Here is a 27,087-nt window from a genome sequence, read left to right on the forward strand (position 1 = left end):
CCCAGGCCCCGACGGCATTACCAATAAAACCCTAAAGTTACTCCCAGGACAAATTATCAACCTACTAGTGGTAATTTTTAATGTATTCTTGGCAAATTGCTACTTCCCCAACCAGTGGAAGGAAGCAATAGTCATAGGTATCCACAAGTCGGGCAAACCCCGCGACCTTCCCTCCAGTTATCGCCCTATAAGCCTCCTCAACACCTTAGCAAAGGTGTATGAGAGGGTAATATGAGAAAAACCTCCTTAACGACGAGCAATTCGGCTTTCGAGCCAAGCACTCTTGCGTCCACCAAGCGCACCGCCTCACGGAGCACATACTGGCAGGATTCAATCGATACAGACACATGGGCCCCACTGGGGCCGTGTTCTTAGACATTGCGAAGGCCTTCGATAGGGTCTGGCACGCCGGCTTGTTGTACAAGCTGCACCATCTGGGCGTGCCAGCTAGTCTCGTTCGTTTGCTGCGAGCGTTTCTCACCGATCGCACATTTCGCTATCGTCTCCACGGTACGCTCTCTTCCCCTAGACCTATACGAGCGGGAGTCCCTCAGGGCTCCGCGCTCTCCCCACTTCTATACGCGCTCTTCACGAGCGACATTCCCCGCAACCTACCGGCGACGGTCAAGCTGGCCCAATTCGCCGACGATACCGCTCTCTTTGCGACCGATCCCAAAAAGAGCAACATTGCAAGTCGACTCCAAAAGGCGCTCCACCTGCTGGGCAAGTGGTTCCGCCTCTGGAGGATCGAGGTTAACCCCGAGAAGAGCGCAGCGGTGCTCTTCACGGGCAAACCGAGAGGCCGCTTCACGGTAAACCCCGCAGAGGTCACCCTCTACGGGCGTCCCATACCCTGGCAAGACAAGGCCAAATACCTGGGAGTAACGTTCGATCATAGAATGAGCTTTACCGCACACATTCGCAAGGCCCGCAACAAGGCTGCGTATGTGATGGGTCGTCTCTATCCGATGATTTGCCGCAAAAGCAAATTATCCCTCCGTCACAAGGTAACCTTGTATAAAACGTGCATACGTCCCATTATGACATACGCCAGCGTCGTATTCGCCCATCGCCCTCACAGCTCCTACAGGAGCTTTCAAGTCCTGCAGAACAAGTTTATGCGTATGACCACGGACAGTCCGTGGTTCATGCGCAACGTAGATCTCCACCGAGACCTCGATCTTCCCACCATAGCTCAGTACATGAAATCATTATCAAAGACCTACTTTGAAAATGCAGTCCGACACCCCAACCCCCTAGTGGTCGAGGCGTCCACTTACACCCCCGTCCCCGACGTCGAGCTTAAGCGGCGACGTCCGAAGCATGTCCTTGACGACCCTGACGATAAAATAACAACCGACAACGTGTCCCAACAACACACACACACGCAACATACACAGCGTCTTCGCCGGCGAAGACGAGGGCCCCGATTTCTGACGTCATCCGGACGTGGATCCTTACCACGGTCACGGGGGCGTTCGGACTAAACAATGATTAGTCCAAAAGTCCACCAACAGTCGGATTAACGTCGAACCGAGCCGAGGTCCGAGTCCTCGCAGGAGGCACCCTCGGGTCGACGTCTCCCATACTCCCCCCGATGTCGTCGAGCCCTGGGGCTCTTCTCATGGCGAGCTTTCGCGCTCGCCCCACTCCCCCGGTGACGCCGTAGCAACCCCTTAGGTGGTTATCGGCAAGTGTCCTTCCGAAAAAGCAAAAGCAAAAGCAATTCTCTTATCAGTCGTATGTTACACGTTGACCAGTACACATCTCCGCTAATTTCGACTCGTGACTTTGGACCTTAATGGGCACCACACCAACAGAAGCAGCGCAAATTGTTACCCTACTGCGACAAGGGCTATAGGGCAATATCGACGAAGGTATGTCCACTAACTAAATATCTGTAATAAAATAAAATACCTGTGTTATTGTTTCAGTGAAAAAGCTGCAGCAAAGATGGAAAACTGCAAGAGACACTTATATAAGAGTGAGGTCTACTAAAAAAAAACTTAAATCAGGCTCCGGTTCCAGGGCAAATAAAACATACGTTTACTATAACATGCTGTCATTTTTAGATTCAAACTCGAATACTCAAGGAGAAGAATCGGCAGACAATTTTAATCAGTCAGTAGAGCAAAACGCGTCACCGAGAACTTCACAAAATAATACGATTATTGAAGAAGATTTGATTAATGTACCTAGCACCAGCTCCAGCGTTACCAAAGAAACACGATCTTCCAAGAAACGTAAGTGCGAATCGCCAACTGATTTCGAATTAGAGTTGTTAAATTACGTGAAGAATAACACTGCAGATAATATGGACGAAGACTTGAATTTTTTTAAGTCATTATTACCAACTGTAAAAAAATTGAGTTGCTTTAAAAAATTATTATTTCGTACGAAAGTATTACAAGCTTTAATTGATATTGAAAAAGAAATGATTATTACCATTGATGACCTTTCATTAACGCAAAATACGGTAACGAATGATTTAGAATCCTTAAATGTAAGATCAGATACGAACAATGAATAAATAGGTAACAAGAAAGACTTTGAAGATTTGATTAAGACTGTTTAATTATTAAGAACAAAAGAAAGAGAAGAACATGAAGAACTATTTAAGTTAGTAAAAAGCGCAATTTTATATTTATATTTTTCTGGTCTCATGTGCAATTATTATGATATACAAGGGCATTCGCCAAAAGTTTACAAGCCTTGAGGTGTCATGTTCATAAGGAAAGAAACGGGGTCGATTCGGACACTTTTATCTTAAACCCTATTTTGGGGTCAAATAAAAAAGTGTATCAATAGACCCCTTTTTTACTTAATGGACCTTTTTTTTGAACCTACTCATAACATTGCTCCTTCATATGTCCTCTTCTTAAATTTAATCTTTTATGTAGTAAACTGTGATTATGATTGTGATGATAAATAAGAATTTAAAATAATATTAGTACCCGATCTAGTAATAGAAGGGAATAATTAATAAGGGAAATATTCATATGTAAAAACTTGCAATCAATATGCGTCATTATAATTAATACTTTGTAAGGTAGGTATATTATTATAATTAAGACATTTAGACTTATTGTACTGTTTTAACTGTTATTGTGTTTTTTTATTTTAAACTTGAACCTGTGATTTTATTAGTGTATTTCAAATGAATAATCAATGACTAATTGTAACGTAGCGTTTATGCAAGACACTGTGATGACTGTTGTGATTAAGTATATAAAAAAATAAGTGAATAAGTAGGTATAGATAAAAAAAAACGAAAAAGATAAAACTGTGTAATTTAGAAATAACAAAATATAATTAATAAATATAAGAAACTGTGATTAATATGATGATTAATAAGTGTGCGGTTATGTGTTTCGGTCCGTGAACCACATCAAGAAAAACATTTTAAGCCATATTCAGGTGTCACTGCCGAAACAATAAGAACTTCTTCTTCTTTCTTGCTTGATGTGGCTAAACAGTAATGTGACTTACATAAATTGGCAAAAAATATGAGTGTTCTAAACTTTTGTTAAATAATGACTGTTTTTTTACATGAATAAAGATGATTATTAATATCGAAATGTCTTTACTTACCGCAATGTCATTGCAAATCGTTCCATTGGTGATACGATTGACGTAGATTTCAATCGTAGATTGTTAGTCTTCAAATAGGGCTCCAGTTTTGAATATAATTCATCATAGACTTGTAATGAAACTTTAAAATATTTGAAAAAAAACCTTTCATTTTTTCTTAATATACCAAACTTCACCACGAATTCCCCGCACAGTAACCTAGATTCAACGAACGGGCTTACTGGCTGGCGTCTTTTTTTGGCAATTCGTCGTCGCCGTCGTCTTGATAAATAATACAACATTAATTTATCCATTATTACTTATTCGACTGTACACCTCCAACGTCAAAATTGTACTGAGAAAACTGCGTACGCGGATGCACGCGCCGATGCCCGCGCATAAGCACGCGAACGTGCTCACGTGCGTGCACCAGAAGCGTGGCCCGCGACGTGCTCACGTGCGTGCACACGCTTAACGCAGTTTATGCCCTTAGCCAGCGAGTTGTGGTACGGCAGCTAAAAATAAGCCAGTCTTGTGTCTCGAAAGTTTACAAGCGCTTTCGGGAGACTGGAGGCTTCATCCCGAGACCAAGATCTGGACGGCGCCGATGCACTTCGAACAGAGATGACCGTTTCATCACAACAACTTCACTTCGAAATCGCCATTTGACTGGTGTCGACGTTCAGAACGAGCTCAGACAAGTTCGTAGGGTGACTGTTAGTGAGTGGACAGTTCGGCGAAGACTCAAGCAAGCGAACTTAACTTCAAAAAGGCCTGCCACAGGCCCAAAACTGACGGCAGGTCACCGACAAGCACGCCTTCAATTTTCTCGTGCCCATCTTGATTGAGAAGTCGAGCAATGGGGGCGAATTCTGTTCTCAGACGAGTGCCGAATGTGCTTGCATGGTAGCGATCGAAGGGGGAGTGAATAATTGTTAAGTCAATGAATCATTGTAAAGTCAACATCTCCTGAGGATGCTCCGGTTTCGAAGCGAAAAGTGCGTAGAGGGTACATTGCTGAGGATTTGTTTGGTGTGGAGTATAAGGATTGAAGTAATTATAAATTACATGATACAGATTCTACTGCTGTGCGCTGAGTATATCAAATTAAGCTTAATTTTTCATAATACATTATGGATTTCCGCAAAATAACACCTGCTTCTATCCAAGGGCAGCTTAGTGACCAAACAAATTCAGGCAGGAAGGGCAGCACAAGCTGAGCATAGACGTAAACAATAAGGTACCATTATTCCTACAACAGCGTCATAAGTCTCAAGGTCTAAAGTGGCATGGCCTAACAACAGATGATAAAAAAACATTTTCTAATGTATTTCAATTACAATTGATTTATGGCCAAGATTAATTTTACATTAGAAATAATGAATTATTTCTGATGTAAAAGGCTGACCTTATCTTTAAACAGTAAACAACAAATGATTACCTAACCTAATTTTAACCGCAATGTAAGTAACTTGATAGTTCAGACCAGTAATTGACATTATTGATGTTTTACAAACAGCATCTACAATTTATTGGATCATAATATGTCAATGCTAACCAGAATCATTTAACAAGGGAGTTAAGCGTTTTAGCAAGAGCCACTAGCCACACCCTAGGGCTCGAAGAAATTGCGTCACAGGTCATGGGGTACATGCTCTCTGACGCTGCAACATAAGCGGAGCAGTGTTGTTGGAAATAATGAACTGAGAATATTCCATAGGTCACAAAAAAGCGTCCGGAAATGATGCTGACACGAGGTTCCATCTGTATTTTAAAAAAAGGCTGCATGCTCAAGGCGGCTTATATTAAAAGTCCCAATCGTATGTGTCATGTTTGCGACTCGTCTTGAAGAGTTTGGCGTTTGGTTTGGAAGTAAAAGAAAGAGCACGCTACAACCATTATAGTTCTGATAAAACTAAAAATTCTGTAACGGACAATACACGTGTTATTTTTTATCGTCTCTATGTATTCCGTTTTAAAAGGTACCTGCCACTTTCTGTATCTATAATTGAACACTCTCGAAGAATCCATGACAATGAAAGAAAATTTATAATAATTATATGACATTCGTAAATACTTTGAAAGGATTCTACTTCACTTAACAACACTTTAGTATACATTTTGGTGCTTAATTTATAGACATTAGAATTTAGAACTGAGTAAAAATCTTCAAACACAGAACCATATTACTCCAAGGAGCCTTCAAAATTAAAATATCAATAGGCAAAGTAATTTCAAATTTGTGATAAAATAACACAGTATATCAATTGCAATTGATTTATGGCCAAGATTTATTTTACATTAGAAATAATGAATTATTTCTGATGTAAAAGGCTGACCTTATTTATAAACAGTAAACAACAAATGATTACCTAACCTAATTTCAACCACAATGTAAGTAACTAGATAGTTCGGACCAGTAATTGACATTATTGATGTTTTACAAACAGCATCTACAATTTATTGGATCATATGTCAATGCTAACCAGAATCATTTAACGAGGGAGTTAAGCGTTTTAGCAAGAGCCACTAGCCACACCCTAGGGCTCGAAGAAATCGCGTCACAGGTCATGGGGTACATGCCCTGTGACGCTGCAACATCAGCTGAGCGGTGTTGTTGGAAATAATGAACTGAGAATATTCCATAGGTCACAAAAAAGCGTCCGGAAATGATGCTGACACGTGGTTCCATCTGTATTCCATCTGTACTTTAAAAAAAAGCTGCATGCTCAAGGCGGCTTTTATTAAAAGTCCCAATCGTATGTGTCATGTTTGCGACTCCTCTTGAAGAGTTTGGCGTTTGGTTTGGAAGTAAAAGAAAGAGCACGCTACAACCATTATAGTTCTGATAAAACTAAAAATTCTGTAACGGACAATACACGTGTTATTTTTTATTGTCTCTATGTTTCCGTTTTAAAAGGTACCTGCCACTTTCTCTATCTATAATTGAACACTCTCGAAGAATCCATGACAATGAAAGAAAATATATAATAATTATATGACATTCGTAAATACTTTGAAAGGATTCTACTTCACTTAACAACACTTTAGTATACATTTTGGTGCTTAATTTATAGACATTAGAATTTAGAACTGAGTAAAAATCTTCAAACACAGAACCATATTACTCCAAGGAGCCTTCAAAATTAAAATATCAATAGGCAAAGTAATTTCAAATTTGTGATAAAATAACACAGTATATCAATTGCAATTGATTTATGGCCAAGATTTATTTTACATTAGAAATAATGAATTATTTCTGATGTAAAAGGCTGACCTTATTTATAAACAGTAAACAACAAATGATTACCTAACCTAATTTCAACCACAATGTAAGTAACTAGATAGTTCGGACCAGTAATTGACATTATTGATGTTTTACAAACAGCATCTACAATTTATTGGATCATATGTCAATGCTAACCAGAATCATTTAACGAGGGAGTTAAGCGTTTTAGCAAGAGCCACTAGCCACACCCTAGGGCTCGAAGAAATCGCGTCACAGGTCATGGGGTACATGCCCTGTGACGCTGCAACATCAGCTGAGCGGTGTTGTTGGAAATAATGAACTGAGAATATTCCATAGGTCACAAAAAAGCGTCCGGAAATGATGCTGACACGTGGTTCCATCTGTATTCCATCTGTACTTTAAAAAAAAGCTGCATGCTCAAGGCGGCTTTTATTAAAAGTCCCAATCGTATGTGTCATGTTTGCGACTCCTCTTGAAGAGTTTGGCGTTTGGTTTGGAAGTAAAAGAAAGAGCACGCTACAACCATTATAGTTCTGATAAAACTAAAAATTCTGTAACGGACAATACACGTGTTATTTTTTATTGTCTCTATGTTTCCGTTTTAAAAGGTACCTGCCACTTTCTCTATCTATAATTGAACACTCTCGAAGAATCCATGACAATGAAAGAAAATATATAATAATTATATGACATTCGTAAATACTTTGAAAGGATTCTACTTCACTTAACAACACTTTAGTATACATTTTGGTGTTTAATTTATAGACAATAGAATTTAGAACTGAGTAAAAATCTTCAAACACAGAACCATATTACTCCAAGGAGCCTTCAAAATTAAAATATCAAATATCAATAGAAAAAGTAGGTAACTTCAAATTTTTGATAAAATAACACAGATACGTGACCTACGAGTACTATGAACTATCCCATAGATTATTAATCTAATTATATCTGAGTGTAAAGCACTGGTCCTATATCTGAGATTACTATTTTCATCTATTCACACATTTTATTATATTAATTACTGGAAATTAATTAAAGGTCGCCATTACAGTGACATCCAACTCTCCATTCCAACTAAACCATGGTTCTATAGTTATCGGTTTTTCGACCAGCAGACGAAGTCGGTCATCTGCAGACTTCACGCCTGCACAGATGGGCCTGCATTATCCATTATTGGTGTAATGTTTACGAGGCCTTGAGGAAGGCACTGCAGACCACATCCTTTTAAATTGCCCCAATAGAAGACTTTCCGTGTACAACATTCTCCCTCCCTGTGTGCCCAAGCCCCAATCCCATGAATCATCTCTTCTATCCCTAACTCCCTTCATCCACCAACAAAAACGTTCTAAAAACTTTTCTTAAATTTATTCATTCACAAAAAATTTAACTCTAATCTATCTATTGTTTGCTTCGCATCTGTTTTTGCCTTTTGTTATTTATAGTCTGTAAACTGTATGTTTTGGACCGTTTAGTGTTTTGTGATGTTTATATATCTCGTGTTTGATTTACTGCACATCATAAGCGCATAATGTACCACCGCTCCGTACGGATTTATTTTTATAACCGGACAATCCCAGCATAATATACTGTGAAAATTTCAGGAGTCATCCTCAAAGTGACCCGGTTTCCATAAACAAAAATTGATGTTGAAGTATTTATATATTTATTGGTCTGTACTCTGTGCATAGTGCATACTGCGTCCACATGAGAGTTGAGAACTTGAGACTAGTAAATAAATACATCTTTGATCTAGTGTGGACACAACTATGCTGAATTTATTTCATTTACTTATTATAAGGTTTGGTGAGTAATCTGGTCTGAAGATAGAATTTAAATTTTTAGTTTTCAGAAGAATCAAGAAAATGTTAAATATAACATATTTTGCCTCAGAAGATTTAACTAATTAAAGGTATGTTGATGTTTAATCAAATAGGTTGTAAAAAGAAGTAGCGTGAATACATACGAATATTACAGAATTATTCGTAAGTATACTTGGTAAGTAATTGTAAGATGATTCCGTTCGGAATGACAGAAATGTTGCGTAGGTATGTACGTAAAGTTTGTTTTAAAACATGTTTTAATGTTATTTGTAACCAATAACCTATTGTGATCTCTAGTGAAATCGTTTCAGTGCTTCATGTTCTCCTATGTTACATTTTTATCAAGTAAGTAATCCTATAGATAAAGGATTAGAGGTGTAGGATCCTTTATGTTTACATCTCTCTAATATAGCTACTAACTCTTTCCCGCGCTTTCAACTGTGTGCATTAAAGGTCGTAACGTAATGTTATATTGGCTAACTCTTAAAGCTGCATCATCATCATATCAATCCGTTACAGGCCCACTACAGGATATGGGTCTCCTTCTACAATGAGAAGGATTTAGGCTGTTGTCCACCCCATTGTCGGCCGATTGACGGCGCAGCGGGCTGTGGGTTCAATTCCCACAAGTGGAAAATGTTTATGTGACAAAGATAAATGTTTTTGAGTGTCAGGGTGTTATGTATATTATAAATATTAATGTAATAGTACACATAACACAAGCTACGCTTACTTTTCAACTAGATGGCAATGTGTGTATTGTCATATATTATTTATTTATTTTTTACTGGCCCAGTGTGGATTGGTGCTTCCTTTGAGAACATGGAGAATTTTTAGGGCATACTTATTTCCTCACAATGTATTTAAATAAAACTATTTCCACATATAGCAAGTGATATTTTAAGTGATAAAATTAAAAACTGGAAATAATAAGATGTTCCGCAGACACCGGTGGACATAGCGAATTTCCTCAACTCTAGACTTTACTTCCTCTGAACTCTAGGCTAAACAAATTATTACCTATTTGTAATATGAAATTTAAAAAATATTATTTATCTATCTGTCATACCTAAAATTTGCCTAGTATTTAAATCATCATTGTTCCGACTGTGTGATCTGTTAAAGCAAGTGATATTTTAATTGCTAAAACGCTTATAACTTAGAAAAGTAGGAGATACATGTTGGGATTTGAACACAGCCCCTCAAATGTGAAGCTGAAGTCCTAACCACTAGACTATCACCAATTTAATATTATTTTGTTTCAATTTCAGGTTTATTGTTCAGTATGATACAACATCTTCAACTAGCACTTATTTACGTGAAGAATCACAATCAACATAAATGCTGGAAAGGAGAAACCAAAACTCTCAATGGGTGATGAGCCTAAAATAAGAAAAGACAGTTATAACACTCATAAAAGCCATAAAGTTAGCCAAAACCATGCCACTTTCAAAAAAACATTGGGAAATTCTCTACTCTGCTAACAAAAAAATGATTAAGGAAAACTTGTATGAACAAAGGTCAAAGATTAAATGCATATAGGGAAAAGCTTATTGCTTTGAGTCTGTACAAAAATTACCTGTAGGCATATATAGAGTGCTATGTAAAATATTAGAACTGCCTCCCATTCGTGAATTACATAAATTGAATTCAGCATTAATTCATGTTGCACCAAAATGGATTAAATGAGAGAATATATAGAATAATTGAGAAGAATAGCTCAGAAATAAAGTTGGAGAAATGTGCATTCTTCTGTTCGACATAGTTACTATAAATCCAGATTATAAACACAAGCAACAAAGCCAGTATTTTAGTGAAAAAACAAATGAATTAAGAATTGTTGATCACACACTGATTTTCATGATTAGATTGATTTTCAAACAAAAGAATCAACCAACCGCTTATATTTTCTACTTTGAGAAGACAACTTAAAATGAATTGAAAATGTTGATTGAGAACATAATAACAGATTTATGGAATGGCAGATTAAGAATTATGGGGACAGTTTGCTATCTGAATGATTTAACTAAAGAAAATAAAGATAAATATTTGGGTATGTATGTCATCCACACTACAGACTTTTGCTGCCTTACCTTACCTTATTAAAGGTTGATTAAACCTTTGAAAAGGAAGGAAGATTTGAACCTTGGTAAAGAGTACCTTTTTAGTTTTTGCTCGTCCAAGGAGATGAAAGCTTATGTCTGACACCAAGCAGCATAGTTGGTGTCAGTGCCAGCTTCTGTTGTTGTAGACCAAGATACACTGTGTGTCACTGAGTCATCCAAGTAAGTATTATATTGGTCTAAAAGTATACTGAATAAATTGGTCATTTAATAATTTCCTTCAACTAAAGGTGCTGGGTTCAATTCCCAGGTTGGAACCAGTATTGTTTGGTATTGGGTTTTTTGGTTAAAAATTTCTTACCCATTAATGGTGTCCATTACTGTGCATTTGGCCCATGATGCAAGAGCATGTCAAACCATTGATTCGAATTTTCACACCTAATATGTAAAAATGAAGCCCACCAACCTGCATTGGTGCATCTCATAGATTTCACAGCCGATTGGCGCAGTGAGCAGCGACCCTGCTTTCTGAGTCCAAAGCTGTGGGTTCGATTCCCACTACTGGACAATATTTGTGTGATGAACATGAATGTTTCTCAATGACTGGGCGTTTATATGTATTATAAAGCCGGCAACGCATCGGTGGCTCCTCTGGTGCTACAGATGTTAATGGGCGGCGGTGATCACTTATCATCAGGTGACCCACGTGCTCGTTTGCCCGCTATTAGTATAAGAAAAAAAAAATGTATACTAGCTTTTGCCCGCGACTTCGTCTGCGTTTGTTTTGACGGAGTTATGGTGTACAATCGTCCAACACTTTCATCCCCTCTTCCAAAGGAACTGAGCTTAATGTCGGGATAAAAAATAAATAAATAAATATACTACGACAATATCGCACATCGCCACCTAGCCCCAAAGTAAGCGTAGCTTGTGTTATGGGTACCAAGATAGCTGATGAATATTTTTATGAATATGATACACATAAATACTTATAATATACAGATAAACACCCAGACACTGAAAAACAATCATGTTCATCACACAAACATTCTCCAGTTGTGGGAATCGAACCCACGGCCTTGGACTCAGAAAGCAGGGTCGCTGCCCACTGCGCCAGTCGGCCGTCAAAGTATCCTATGCTACTTCTAATACTTCCAAGAATATGTGTACAAAGTTTCATGAGGATCGGTTTAGTAGTTTTTGCGTAAAAGCGTTACAAACAAACTTACATTGACATTTATAATATTAGTACGGATTATAAGTATTTATGTATATTATTCATTAAAATTAAAATTATGAAATTATGAAGCAGTGATATGAGTGGTGTTCGAATCCCAGGACGCCTTTAGCTTTTCTAAGTAAAACGCACATTCGTTTTAAGAAATAAAAATATCACTTGCTTCAACGGTGAATGAAACATCGTGAGGAAACCTGCATGCCTGAGAGTTCTACATAATGTTCTCAAAGGTATATGGAGTTCACCAATCCGCTCTGGGACAGCGTGGTGGACTACGGCCTTAACCCCTTCGCAATTAGGTAAAAGACCTGTGGCGAAGGCCTTACATGTAATCTAAAATAATAATAATCTAATCTAAAAAAAAAAAAAACAGAACCAGTCGCTGTTGCCGCACGCGGCAGAGAATGAATGGATGAAAATTCAGCAGTCATCTTAGTACCCATAACACAATCTACGCTCTGTTTGCGGCTAGATGGCGATGTGTTTATTGTAATATCTATATATATATATATAGATATTTCACAACTTGCTTCTATATATATATAGAAGCAAGTTGTGTTAGTTACACCATTTTTTTTTTTGATTTCTCTTATACCCGAATAAGAGTAAGTATTAAAATATAACATTCATAAAAAAAAAAATCCGATATGATATATAATTGGAATCTCGGAATCGGCTCCAACGATTTTCACGAAATTTAGTATACAGGGTGTTTCGGGGGCGATAAATCGATCTAGCTAGGATTCATTTATATTGGAATCTGTGAATCATTTATATTGGCCATACGACTATTTTTTTAAGTCGACTCATTCGCGGACGAAGTCGCGCGGGTCCTCTAGTATTCATTTAAAAAGCATATTTATACATGAAACTTTATCACGTTACAGGTAAAAACAAGAAATATATACTCACACGCTTTTGAGGTGAACGCAGAAGAAATTTTCTCACTGTACGAACTACCACAATGAATGAAGGGCATTAGGAATAATCTGGTCATGAATAACCAATGCTGTATAGATAACAAAATCAGAATTGCCAAATGGGAACATTTCATACAATTCGAGGAAGCTAACTCTAGGATGTCCTGGCCCGTGAATCCAAAGAGGATAAACAAAACAGATGCAGCGTGCAGCAAGTGCGATAAATTTATTGACTGACAAAAATGGGAGATTTATGGCATGCTTTGCCCGATGTAAGTAATAATAAAAATAAAGTAAGCCGCATATATACGACGTGTAACGGAAATACGAAATACTGTTGAAGGTTGCATAAGTATGCTTCATAAGGAATCACCCTGTAAAAATATAAAATTCAAAGAAGCATATTTATTTTTCGATACAAACTAATTCAAGATTTTCTAAGTGTTTACTTATGACAACCCTATTGAAGATAAAAGACCGACACGTGCATAGTACCTACGCTACTCTACGCGTACCTAACAATAATATAGTAAGTGACAGGAGTCTCTTTTTATTTTACTTTTGCATGTGATGTTAGGGCTGTATCTGATTTATTTTAGTAAAAATGATGGCAATGGTTTACTCAAAAAAAAAATGAGCGTTTCAGTTTCACAGATAAATCTCAGACACAGTAAATAATGTACCTCTAAAGCGTCTGAAATATTATTTCGGTTTTCATTTACACGTTGTATATTAATATATTTGACTTGATCCGTCCGACATCGTGTGCGCAATTTTGAGGTATCGTGCAATAAACACACCTTTAAATTTGACTCGCTTTATTCGAATTTAACTTCTTACACATTGTTGTTGTTGTTGACATTCATGCAACTAGTGTAAGTAATTTCAAGAAGTTGGTAATAAGCAATCTGAAATATAAAAAGTTTAAATAATAAGTCGTATTAAGTAGTTAGTTAGTTTGCATTATAAGTGTTGAATTATTTATTATTTTTGTAATAACTTTAATCTCTTTTAAATTTTTTATGTAGCCCTATTTTTTAATATAAGTTTAGTAATTCGTGTACAATGATGTGGGTCTTGTGCTAATTTATTTTTAATGCTATTTTATTTTTAGATGTCTTTTTTGTGCATGACTGTCTGTTGTTCCTAATAAATAAATAAATAAATACACTGAATTTAACTGATATCGTAATAGCAGAACTTTTAAGATAATAACCACTAAGAGAAACGTAGGACAGTTCCGTGACGACGTCTTCCTGCGTTGCGTCCCACCTAATCAATAATCCCAATCAAGTCATTAGACCCCGACTCTGTCCTAGCGCGCCAAAACTGTTGATGCATGCTAGCCGCTAGATGGCGCGTTTGCGTTTCATTTAGTGTCCGTACTCATTTCCGTCTGCGACATATATATATTTTACTAGCTGTTGCCCGCGACTTCGTCTGCGTTCGATTTTGTTTTTTGATGTGGCACTAAATTTAGTTGTAGATTAAAAAAAATTTAAAGTATTCAGTATCGCTAAGCCTTAAATGAGGGGTTTTCTGCTGTCCGCTGAGGAGTTCTGTCCTCTATCTCCAACCACAGTTTGGGCAAAATTAAACACATATTATAACCTCTATAGTACAAAAATAATTATTTAAATCGGTTATAATTTGTCGGAGTTACGGTGTAAAATCGTCAAACACTTTCATCCCCTCTCCCAAAGGAACCGAGCTTAATGTCGGGATAAAAAGTATCCTATATTCATTCTAACACTTCCAAGAATATGTGTACAAAGTCTCATGAGGATCGGTTCAGTAGTTTTTGCGTGAAAGCGTAACAAACAAATTTACATTATTTGTAGGAATTATAGTATAATTGACGGTCCAGTAACCTCTGTTCTCATAAGACCACTCGAAAAGAGCTTATCAATAATAATATTGTAAAGGATCAGCTGCTGACTTACCTGCTTCTTGGTCGATTCTACAAAACTGCCTTCCGAACCGTCCGGCTTCTTGGTCATAACTGCCTTTCGAACCGTACGTAAAGACGCAACGAACAGACAGACTTGACGTTCCAAAAGTGTTTATATTTTTAGTAGTAGTAGTAGTAGTAGTAGAGTCAGTGGCATGCACTTTGTCTATGCATAAAAGCAGTGCATACCATACCTGAGGGTGGGGTATGTAATTTCAATGCTTTTCAAGTCCTATGTTTATAACAAAAATTTGCAACCTTCATAATATTTCGTTTGTATATTAATAATCAGCGAGAGTCTAGTCATCGTCATATCAACCCATTACGGGTCCAATACAGGGCACGGATTTCCTCCCACAATGAGAAGGGGTTAAGGCCGTAGTCCACCACACTGGCCCAGTATGGATGAATTGTATTGAAAGCCCAGGTTGATATTATGATGATGGCTCGAATTAATGTGGCCTCTATATAGATGTACTGGTATAGAATGCATTATTATTATATAACTCTTAATGAAAATTAAGCTTAATTTGTGATAAACGACTAAGACACCGGGAGGACGTTCAAGTCTTTGTAGGACTGAAGTGTATCGATAATGCAGTCGTATTTATATCGAATTACCCACCAACTCAATGTGATGAAAATTGGTTGTTAATCAAATATAATTTCAATTGTTTCATGAAAACTATCTATTAACTTATTTATAAAATATCTGGTAAATATGAATTTATAGTTATCAAAAGTTTAATTATTAACCCACTTTATAAATTTACTGTAACATTTGCTATACACCGCGAAAAGCAGGAGAATCTTTAACTTATAATTTTCAACTTAACAATTATTCATCTCCTGAGGATGCTCCGGTTTCGAAGCGGAACGTGCGTAGAGGGTACATTATGGAAGATCTATTTGAAAATTATATATTTAATTTTCATAATATATCATGGATTTCCGCAAAGTAACGCCTGCTTCTATCCAATATATGACTTTTTATTTGTACCACTATGAAGTTAGGGAAATAAAAGAAGTATAGAAATACAAAGATGGGAGTAGAATACAAAAGGCTTTGTAGCATACCTTATTTGCAAGTGTTCGTGCGTTACACGAGTTTGCTTTGTCTATGTATGTCAATTTCAAAAGGAATTTGTTTGAAAAGTGAATTTGTCGGGAACGTACTTAGCTATTTCAAATTGGCTGATTAAATATTCGCAATTACCTCAATCAAATCAAAGGGCTTGACTACTATAATAATGTACGCTGTATTGAAATTCGGGGGATTTTTTTATATTTAAATTTAAATTATAATTTTTATTCAAAAATTAATGAAGAAGCTAATTTGCCTTATTAAAAATGTTTATTAAAATAACAAAATTAAAAGTTGCCGAATTATTATGCATCAAGTTCCGTACATTGTATCTTACAGGCGATGCGGTATTAGGCGCGAGAGCTGTAAGCGAGCGCGATAAGGAAGCCGAGAGTCTAATTTCTCTGAAAATTTCGCGTTTAATACGATGATTTTCATCAAATTTGCAAGGAAAAGAACAGACTAATCTTCTAAATACGGTCACAGAAAATAAACTGACCATTTTTGCTGTTTTTTTATCTGTATGGAAGTTTCGTGAGCCGCTTTCTAGATTTTAGAGTCCCGTTTCGTGCCTGGGTTATTATTAAAAAAAAAAAAAAAATCATTCTTAAAACAAATATATTGATTACGGAAAATGGCGAGACGGTTTTTTTTCGTGCGCCAAGGTAAACCGACTAATAGCCAACGTTCGCTGCACACAGACTATAGATATTCAAAATATAATAAAGGGAATATTTTCGTATTTAAAACAAAACACATCATGAACTGTTAATTTAATCAAATTGAACGTTCATAATATATCATAATATTAAAATCCAAAAAATTTCTTTATTCAAAAAATTGCGCTAAAATTTTTAGCCGCATAAAAATTCTTTGTTGGTTCAAAAAAAATCTGTATTACGCGGTTAAACTAATCTTCTTCTTCTTTTTTTGCTTTTATGGCTTTTAGGTGTGCCTGGTGAAACTAAAACAGGCGATGATACACGCGTATTAATATCTTGGATCGTGATCCTAGTACGATGAAAGTAAATTAGTCTTTTACCTTTTGTGATATATTCTTCTTCTTTTCTTGGGGGATACGTGCACAGAGCTATATTTCACCAATGTCACGTCAAAGGAGAATTCACTGCTCGGAATTTATCTATCAACTGGTGAACTTGTAATTTATATCGCCCTTGCTAATTATTGTCAGTGGTCAGCCTGAGTTATAAGTTATTGGTTTTTTTTTTTTTTTTTTTTTTTATTTATATATATGTATCAAAACAAGGTTTACGACCCACAAATATTTGAATAGATTTAGCTAAAAAGTCATAATTTGGCCCTGGTGTGGTGTTAGTATCTGACTCCTAACTAGTTATAACTTTATTTATGATATCACATATTCTACCGCGGACTAGTGGCATGTGCAGGATTCATATTTTAAATACTGTAATGTAATGTACTTATAAAGTGCACTGTTAAAACACATCACTTATTTCTTAGAACTTAATATTTTACTTCTACAACTCTTATTACGAAATAAAAAAGGGATTATTTTCTACACACTATTATTTATTTTATTTATTTATTTATACACTTCATTTGTACACCACAAATAGGAAAAAAAAAACAATGGACGCAACAAAAATAAACTTAAAAGTAGGATACAAATGGCGGCCTTATCGCTTAGTAGCGATCTCTTCCAGACCACCTTAGTATACTATATTTGGTATACCGTGCAGTAAAGGGAAACTGCATTTGTTTTTTGTTTTTTTTTCTTAAATAATACCTACGGCTATTTGTAAATACAGTAACAATTCTTAAAATTAACTTTTTCTGACTCTTTGTAGTTATTGTGTGAAGGGATTTATAGTTCATTGTTTTTTATTTTCTAAATGAAAGTTTTTCATTTTATTTAATGTTCTATATAACTTAGCCTACCGCTGCTTAAATCTAAAATTTAAGCAGCGTTGTTAGGGGTAAGACAGACACATACTCCTAATCGGTTTCTACGCGACATTGTACCGAAATGTCAAATTGCATAGTGGCTTTGTCGGTACGGTGGTAACTAGCCACGACCGAAGCCACCAGATAAGACCAGAGAAAATCCAGAAATTATTAATTGTTAAACGACTAAGACACCGGGAGGTATCTATGCATCGTTCGAGTCCATGTAGGACTGGAGTATATCGATAATGCAGTCGTATTTATATCAAAATACCCACCAATTCCATGTCATGAAGATTGGTTATTAATGAAATGATTAATTATTTACCCACTTTATAAAATTACTGTATCAAAATCCCCAAATTGCCCCTGCTGGGTATTGAACCCGGGACTTCCAATTTTAAAACGGCGCTCACCGCTGCGCCAGGGATTTCGTCAAAAAAAAAAAAGATGTATAATTATTTTGTTTTAAAATGTATATTTTCTCATTTTCAGATATCAACGGTAACCCAGGAACCAGTCCCAAAGAGTGCTTAGCACTATAAATTTTTTGATATTCAGCAATATACTGTACACATTAAGTGAAGTACAGGGAATATTAGGGTGAAGATCCCAGTCCCCTCTTAAGGCTTGTGACAGCTAAGTTGGTACACTAAATGGTATGGCTCTATGCCAAACCGTTGCTTGACAGTAATAAATTCATCACCAACGATGGCGTAAAAACTTTTAACAAGTAAGTAAAAGATAGACTTCTGGCTATGTACTGTTACAGTGCAATATATCTATCAAAAAAGTTGTCTGTTGACACGATTCAACATGGATTCATTGGTGAATTTTATTAAACGGATTCAGAGATACGGTTGTGAGAATATAAACACTTATGAACTTAAATAAACTAGTAATTTCGTTTACTATCAACATCATTCTATTGATATCCTGATTCTGGGAACTCTGTGGAGCATAGGCCGCCCAGGCTGCTTCAATGGGGATTGGTCGGCTTTCACATATTAGTAATGATTACCGGGAACGAGGGTATAACGTGCTCTCTGTCAGCACCAATTTCCGAACTCTGGGCTGGTAATGAGAAAAAACAATAATCCTAAAATTTGTGTTCGAAATTCCAATGTGATAACAATCGATTAAACCCGCCAATCCGAGTATGTTCTAAAATCAGAGTAGAGACGGGGGAGCCTTGATAAAACTGATATTAGTCGTTAAAACCCGCCAATCCAAGTTGGAGCACCATGGTGGGTCTATAGAAGCTACTCTGCTTTAAATATAAAATTCTCAGACTGGATGTTGATGATATTACGTAATATTAAACTAAGTTAATTATAGAGTACTTTTGTAGACCACATGTTAACCGCTAATCACGTCGTTATAATAATCGTTAAAACCAGCCTAACCAAGTAAGAATACCATCGTGAGTATATCGCGTATCTACTCTATTTTATAAAACCCCAGATATAACATATTTTTACAGGCGATTATGACAAAATATTAATATTATATTGCGTAGTATTATACTATCGAATTAATAATAACCTCAATCAAATAATCGCTAAAACCCGCTTACTCACGTTAGTGCTCTGTAATGGGTCATGCCTATGCAGCCGTAGATAAAAAAACATTGTCTCACATGTCTAATGTCGATGCTTATTTTATTTTTTTTAGTTAGAACAAAATCTGTATTAATTGAATAGAAAATACCAAATTCCAGTCAACCATATTGTTATAGGAATCTGCTTTTCCATTATACAGTGTTTATATGTAGCATTACCGCAGTGGTAATACTCTCCAAAAAGTTTAAAATTTGTCTGTATGTTTGTTACTTTTCAAACGAAGTACCCGGGGCACTTGTACATTTGAGGATAACACTTCGATAGCGCGATGTAAGGGACTAGTGACGCCATCTAGTGAAGAATGGCGAAAACAAAAACCAGCAAAGGTACCCCTATCAGAAGTTAAACCAGATGATTTATGACTTATCTATTGCATTAGAGTTAACAAAACCATTAAAATTGGATAAAATAGGGTTTAAGCTTATTTTTTTTTCAATTAATTGTACCCGATTACGTAAAGGTAATGAGTTTTATAGTCTTATTGTTGTAGCCTAATGTGCGTCGCCTGTTTTGAGTCAATTGTAATCGAATTGAATGCTGCGTTTTGATTTTCCATGAGGGTCATGGATTTTATGAAGTCATAATTCCAAAATTCGGGATATAACAGTCATAAATAGATGAATAAAATGAAAAAGTTGAGAAAAATATCGAGTTTGGTCTCAAATGAGAGGCAACTACGTTAAAATACCAAGAATATAATACATGACTAGATTTGCCCGCGGCTTCCCTCGCGGTCACTGTTTCGAAGTCGACAGTCTAATAATTAGCTTAACTATTGATAAAATATTTATATAAAAAGCAATATTTTACTTTTTTGGATTATCTTCAATAATATGCATCAGAAAATTGCTATTCCCACAGAGGCTTAAAAAGTAAAATTCTTCGTCTTTTTTTTTCTTTTGTTCAAAACACAAACTGGCTTAATTTTGCCGTAGTTTATAAGTGTTTATGTATACCTATTATTCATTAAAAATATTTTATTTAGTTTAATATATGTAGTTCCAATTTGTAAACACATCATAATAATTACACACTAACGTTGGTATTTAAAAAAAATAAAAGCCGTCTAAATGTTCACTTATGGGCATGGTACTCAAAATTATGGGACTGTTGCCCCTTTGTATAGCTAGACTTAGTCGTTGGGCTAAATAAGCGTAAGCTCTTGGGTCACCAGACGTCAAGACCAATTTTTGGGAAAAGATGTTTTTTTTTTTTATCTCTTTATTTAAAGAGCTTAGTCACATAATTTGACCATGTCGCTCTGTTAGTTATATACAGATATTTATTCTCTTAATCTAAAATATGTTCTAACTAATTTATATGTCAGTTTTGATTCTGCTCTAAGAAACGCTAAAAAGCCAATCACATCTACTTTACTTAAATAACTATCTAGTAAACTTATTCTAAGTTGTTCATTCCGAACACATTCCAACACATTCCAACTTTCATTTTTTCCAACGAGCAAGACAAACTTATTTGTTGGAATATGTTCGGGACGCATTCTTAACGCTGTAATTGTTTCAGAGCGATTGAAATTTTAATGTATATAGTTCTTAAAATATTCATCAGTCATCTTAGTACTCATAACACAAGCTACCCTTACTTTGGGGCTAGATGGCGATATGTGTACCAATGCATAAGTTTAAAGAATGCGTTAAAACATATTTATTACAGCGAGGTTATTATACAATTGATGAATTTCTTAATGAAAAGGTTGCTTGAAAGCATCCGGATCCGCTTTCATCTCTCACAAGATAGAAAAATGAATTTTAAAATGTAAAATGTAAATTGTTGATATTGGAAAAGAGCAACTGCTGAGTTTCTTGCCAGCTTCTTGGTAGAATCTGCCTTCCGAACCGGTGGTAGAGTCATTACACACAGACAGACTTGACGTTTCAAAAGTACTTATATTAATAATGGCCTACTTGAAATTAATGAATTTTGAATGTTTTTTTTTGGAGTTTACTCCTTAAGAATCGATTTTCATATATAAGGCGCCCGGTATGAGAAAAATTTAGGAGTAAAATCTACTAATCAATGACCTCGTTACGTTTTCGCTTTGCGACGTTGCATGCCCGGCAACCGTGATGCGCAAACATGCAACGTCGCTTTCGTTTAATTAACTTATTTTTCCTATTTAAGATACCAAGGAAACCGAATAATATCTAGATAAGGAAACAAACACATGAATGTATAGGACAGAGTGAGATAGAAATCATAATACATTTTTTTACCTATTCTAGTTACCACAGAAACTAAATAATAAACATTACATTTATCCTAATAGTTCAGATACTCTACATCCACCTCAATCTCCCGTACGCTACTTTTAAGAAGTTACACTTCGGCCGTGTGTGAATAAATTGCACAGGATTTTTTATTTACCCTTTCATATGGTATTAATCTTTATTCAGCTAAATAAAATCTTTTTGTGTATGTTTCGACAATCGTACTTAAAGAGTAAACTCTTTATTGTCGTAGTACAATTATTTACTTATTATTTCAGGTGCCAAGCAACATTGCTGTGTTCCGGTCCGAAGGGCGTGGTTGCTGGTTTAATTACAGACACATGAGGCTTAACACCTACGCCTCAGGTCGATCACCTACGACGTGCTCCTTGCGTGCCCTGCGTAGTGTTGCTCTGGTTCTTCACTCACCTACAGGTACATCATTTACTACTTAAAAAAAAAAACAATTTGACTAGTTTATGGTACTAAATAAGAAAATATACTACGACAATACACACATCGCCATCTAGTCCCAATGTAAGCGTAGCTTGTGTTATGGGTACCAAGATAGCTGATGAATATTTTAATGAATAAAATACATAAATACTTCTAATATTCTGAGTCCAAATCCGTGGGTTTGATTCCCACAACTGGTAAATGTTTGTGTGATGAACGTGAATGTTTTTCAGTGTCTGAGACATATAAACACCCAGACACTGAAAAACATTCATGTTCATCACACAAATATTATCCAGTTGTGGGAATCGAACCCACGGCCCCGGACTCAGAAAGCAGGGTCGCTGCCCACTGCGCCAATCGGCCGTCAAACTCATTACCGTCCTACTATAGGGCACAGTAGGGCTAGCACAGGCCGGAAATTAAAATTATATCGGCTGACAAGGGATATAAGTCTCAGGTATGTAAGTCTTCTTACGAAGTTTACTTTGATATTTTATTGCTCAAAACGGAAGTTAGAGGTGCACGCCAGTTCTCGAACTCTGCTTATATATTCTCTCCAGTAAAAACCTGTGCCCAGCAATGTCACATGCCTAATATACTGAGGATAGTGTATCTATATATATAAAAGAGAAAGTGTGTGGGTATGTTTCGTATAGGCTCCGAAAAGGGTGGACCGATTTCAATGAAACTTTCATGGAATCTCCGGATTGACCTGGCGAGTAATCCTGTAAAGTTTGGTGACGATCGGAGCGCTCCTATTTTTGAACTGTCAAACTGTCAAATACAGCTTTTATTTACTATGATGATATTCTATTGTTGGGTGTACATGGGTGTAGATGATGATCTTCACCCGCTCGAGAAGAGGATAGAAGAGAATGAATATGGAGAGAAATAAATGATTTAATATATTAAGAGACTTAAATTAAAAATTTCATGATGTAAGTTTATTGTTTAAATAAAATAAAGCAAAATCTAGCCCGTCGAAGCGGGCTGGGTACGCTAGTTTTAATTTAATAATACGCTAGCATTATTATTGCGACGGCCGATTGGCGCAGTGTCCAGCAATTTGCCTTCCGAGTCCAAGGCCGTGGGTTCGATTCCGACAACTGGAAAATGTTTGTGCGATGAACATTAATATTTTTGAGTGTCAGGGTGATTATATGAATATTATATAAGTATTTATGTATATCATTCATAAAAATGTTCATCAGTCATCTTAGTACCCATAACACAAGCTACGCTTACTTTAGGGCTAGATGGCGATGTGTGTATTGTCGTAATATATATATTTATTTATTAAAGAAAAAAGAAATTAAATAGTTAAATTTACACTTTATTGCACTCACAAAAACTAAATACTAAGAGAAACACATAAGATAAAAATAAAAAATATTAAAAAACTATTTTAAAGTGTCTAAAGTCGGTCTTATCGCTAAAGCGATCTCTCCCAGAAACCCTTTAGCGGAAGTGGTTCTTATAAGGATTTAAGGTCCTGGTTGTTGCGGCAATACACAATTTGTAATAAAAATATGGCAAACTAAACTACATGTTATAAATTCTAATACTACACTTACAATTGTATATTATTTATAATACATATTGTTCATACATATAATAATAACATAAATATGATTGAAAGAAGTTACACTATTAATAATCTACGTCGTTCTTCACTGCGGAAAGAATATACGTTATTCTTGAACATATTTCTTACTAAAAGCTTGTCCGCATCACAGGATTCAGCAAAATTTTAATCGAAAAAAATTACAAAGAGTAACGAAAATTCGAAGTACGTTTTTCCTTGGTTACATATATTTATTTTAAATAAAAAATCTTCTCTGCGTAGTATAGGATAAAGTGAATATTCCTAAAAAAATTAGGGGCAAAAGGCGACCTTATCACTAAAAGTAATCTTTTCCAGGTAACCCAAACAATAGGAATATACATGAGAGACAGGAAATCGCAATACATAAATTTACACAAGAGTAATAACAATAAATATTAAAAGAGAAAAGAAAATATATATATACAATTATAATTTTGTATATATACTTACTATTGATATACATATGCATATATACAAACAACATAATTATAATGACACATAGTGATGCCTAAAACGGCTTTTGAAAATAGCTAGGGATTTAGAGCGACGAATATCATCAGGTAGTGTAATATCATCTCTATTGGAGCTTTTATACTGAAGGATTCTGCGAGCAGAACGCTGAGATTCAATCAATCAATCAATCAATCAAATCTTCATTCAATTTAGTCTATAGTTACAGCACTTATGAACGTCATACATTTTATTGTTTTATAAATATGTATTAATGTAAAAAATAAAAATAATTAAAACTACAATGATCAATAATTAATATTAAGTTAAGTTTATGTTACAGCCTTGAAATATATAAGAGCTGTTCAATAAAATTTGGTTCTAAAGCATTAATAAATTGTTTGTTGTATTATAATTGTTATATCACCATCAGCAATGTTTTATAAATTAATGTTTGGATTTTGAAATTTATTAATATTATGCATTTACTTATTAATGTCTAAGAAGTTTACTTTGATATTTTATTGCTCAAAACGGAAGTTAGAGTCGCACGCCAGTTCTCGAACTCTGTACTCCCGAAAGCTTGGCTGAAGTCTTACCCACTAGCCTATCATAGCTTATATATTCTCTCCTGTAAGAAACCTGTGCCCAGCAATGTCACATGCCTAATATACTGAGGATAGTGTATCTATATATATAAAAGAGAAAGTGTGTGGGTATGTTACGTATAGGCTCCGAAACGGGTGGACCGATTTCAATGAAACTTTCAGGGAATCTCCGGATTGACCTGGCGAGTAATCCTGTAAAGTTTGGCGACGATCGGAGCGCTCCTATTTTTGAACTGTCAAACTGTCAAATACAGCTTTTATTTACTATGATGATATTCTATTGTTGGGTGTACATGGGTGTAGATGATGATCTTCACCCGCTCGAGAAGAGGATAGAAGAGAATGAATATGGAGAGAAATAAATGATTTAATATATTAAGAGACTTAAATTAAAAATTTCATTATGTAAGTTTATTGTTTAAATAAAATAAAGCAAAATCTAGCCCGTCGAAGCGGGCTGGGTACGCTAGTTTTAGTTATTAATTATTATTGCGACGGCCGATTGGCGCAGTGTCCAGCGATTTGCCTTCCGAGTCCAAGGCCGTGGGTTCGATTCCGACAACTGGAAAATGTTTGTGCGATGAACATTAATATTTTTGAGTGTCTGGGTGTTTATATGAATATTATATAAGTATTTATGTATATCATTCATATACATAAATACTTATATAATTTATTTTCTTTCTACATTTTACATTCTTCTCGGGATCCTTGGGACGAACACGGACCAAGGGAGTTAGAGCGTTGTTTAAGGCAGGGTGGTGTCCAAAGATGAAAAAGAGTAGAATATAGGATTGAAAGGATATGCAGATTACGCCGATGGCTAGTAGGAAGCTACTAAAGTTTTTTTTTGCGATAATCAGAGACGTGATTATATTTCCTGAGACCAAATATTAATCATAAGCACAAGTTTTGCGTTAGTTTTATTACTTAGTTTATACATTATAAATACTTTGTATATTTCTTAATGACAAGGTTGCTTGGAAGCATCCGGCTCCGCTTTTATCTCTCACAAGATAGAAAAATGAATGTTAAAATGTAAATTGTTGATGTTGGAAAAGAGCAACTGCCGAGTTTCTTGCCGGCTTCTTCTCGGTAGAATAGGCCTTCCGAATCAGTGGTAGAGTCACTACAAACAGACAGACTTGACGTTTCTAAAGTGCTTATATTAGGCCTACTTGAAATAAATGAATTTTGAATTTGAATTTAGACATTAATAAGTTTTTGTTTTTGTTTGTAATAAAATTATTTTCCTATAAGTTTAGGTAATATAGCTCTAATAAAAAGTGTTACAGTAAATTTATAAAGTGGATAAATAATTAAACTTTAGATAACTATAAATTGATATGTGCCAGATATTTTACTAAATCGATTAGGATTTTTACAAATACGCTATATTATTAGATAATTAATAGATAGTTTCAAAGAAAAAATTAAAGATTAACAACCAATGTTCATGACATTCCGTTGGTGGGTATTTCGATATAAATACGACTGCATTATCGATACACGCCAGTCATACATGTACATGTTTCTTAGTCGTTATCAAAAGATTAAATTTAATTTATTATGTCGAACCACAAGTTTAAAAATAAAAATGATTATCGCAATGTTGCATAATTAAATCGAATTAGGTCATAATGTTAAGAACAATTGTATTCCCTGTGAGCGTTAAGCTTACTTTCATTAAAAAAACAACGGAGATCAGCATAGCAGAACTATATCTTATAAATAAAAACATATCACATTTTCTCTATCTCTGTTTCTTTCTAATCTTTTATTCTGGGTTTCTTTTCTAGAATTTCTCCACTCTGAGCACAAATCCCACCAACCCGCATTGGAGCAGAGTGGTGGTGCAAATCTAATCACTCTCTTATTAATATGGAGGTATGTAATGCATAGAAGCTGGTGTTAATGTGATATAATACGGAAATTTAGCTAAAAATAAAAATAATTGTTAACTTAACAATTTTTTTTTTCGGTTGTAAAGCGAAACATGCGTAGAGAGTACATTGCCAAAGATCTGTTTGGTGTGAAGTACATAGCTTGAAGAAATTATAAATTGCACCATACATATTCTCTTGCTTTTCGCGGAGTATAGCAAATTAAGCTTAATTTTCATAATATAGGAGGCATGTGCCTACAGGCTATAGCCCAGAAGTCAGTAGTTTGACAATTGACTAATTGCATATTATCGTAGTATCCTCAATATTTTTTTCTCCTTGCTTTTCGCCCTAATTCAGCAACCATTCTAAATTCGAATTTGTTTTAGGCACAGACAGTGCCCGAG

At 35.6% G+C, this 27,087-nt stretch overlaps 1 long non-coding RNA gene and 1 pseudogene across 1 annotated transcript; both read left to right on the forward strand.

Annotated features, from left to right (window-relative positions):
- Positions 1-8,541: 8,541 nt before the first annotated feature.
- On the forward strand, positions 8,542-13,244 carry LOC120635059 (annotated as a pseudogene).
- A 90-nt stretch (positions 13,245-13,334) lies between these two features.
- Positions 13,335-26,763, forward strand: LOC120635468. The gene is made up of 4 exons (XR_005659284.1): positions 13,335-13,392; positions 18,320-18,557; positions 21,953-22,109; positions 26,597-26,763. It is a non-coding gene; the product is annotated as an uncharacterized LOC120635468 (long non-coding RNA).
- Positions 26,764-27,087: the final 324 nt, after the last annotated feature.

The sequence above is a fragment of the Pararge aegeria genome, chromosome 26, assembly GCF_905163445.1.
Source record: "Pararge aegeria chromosome 26, ilParAegt1.1, whole genome shotgun sequence".
Classification (NCBI taxonomy): Eukaryota; Metazoa; Arthropoda; class Insecta; order Lepidoptera; family Nymphalidae; genus Pararge; species Pararge aegeria.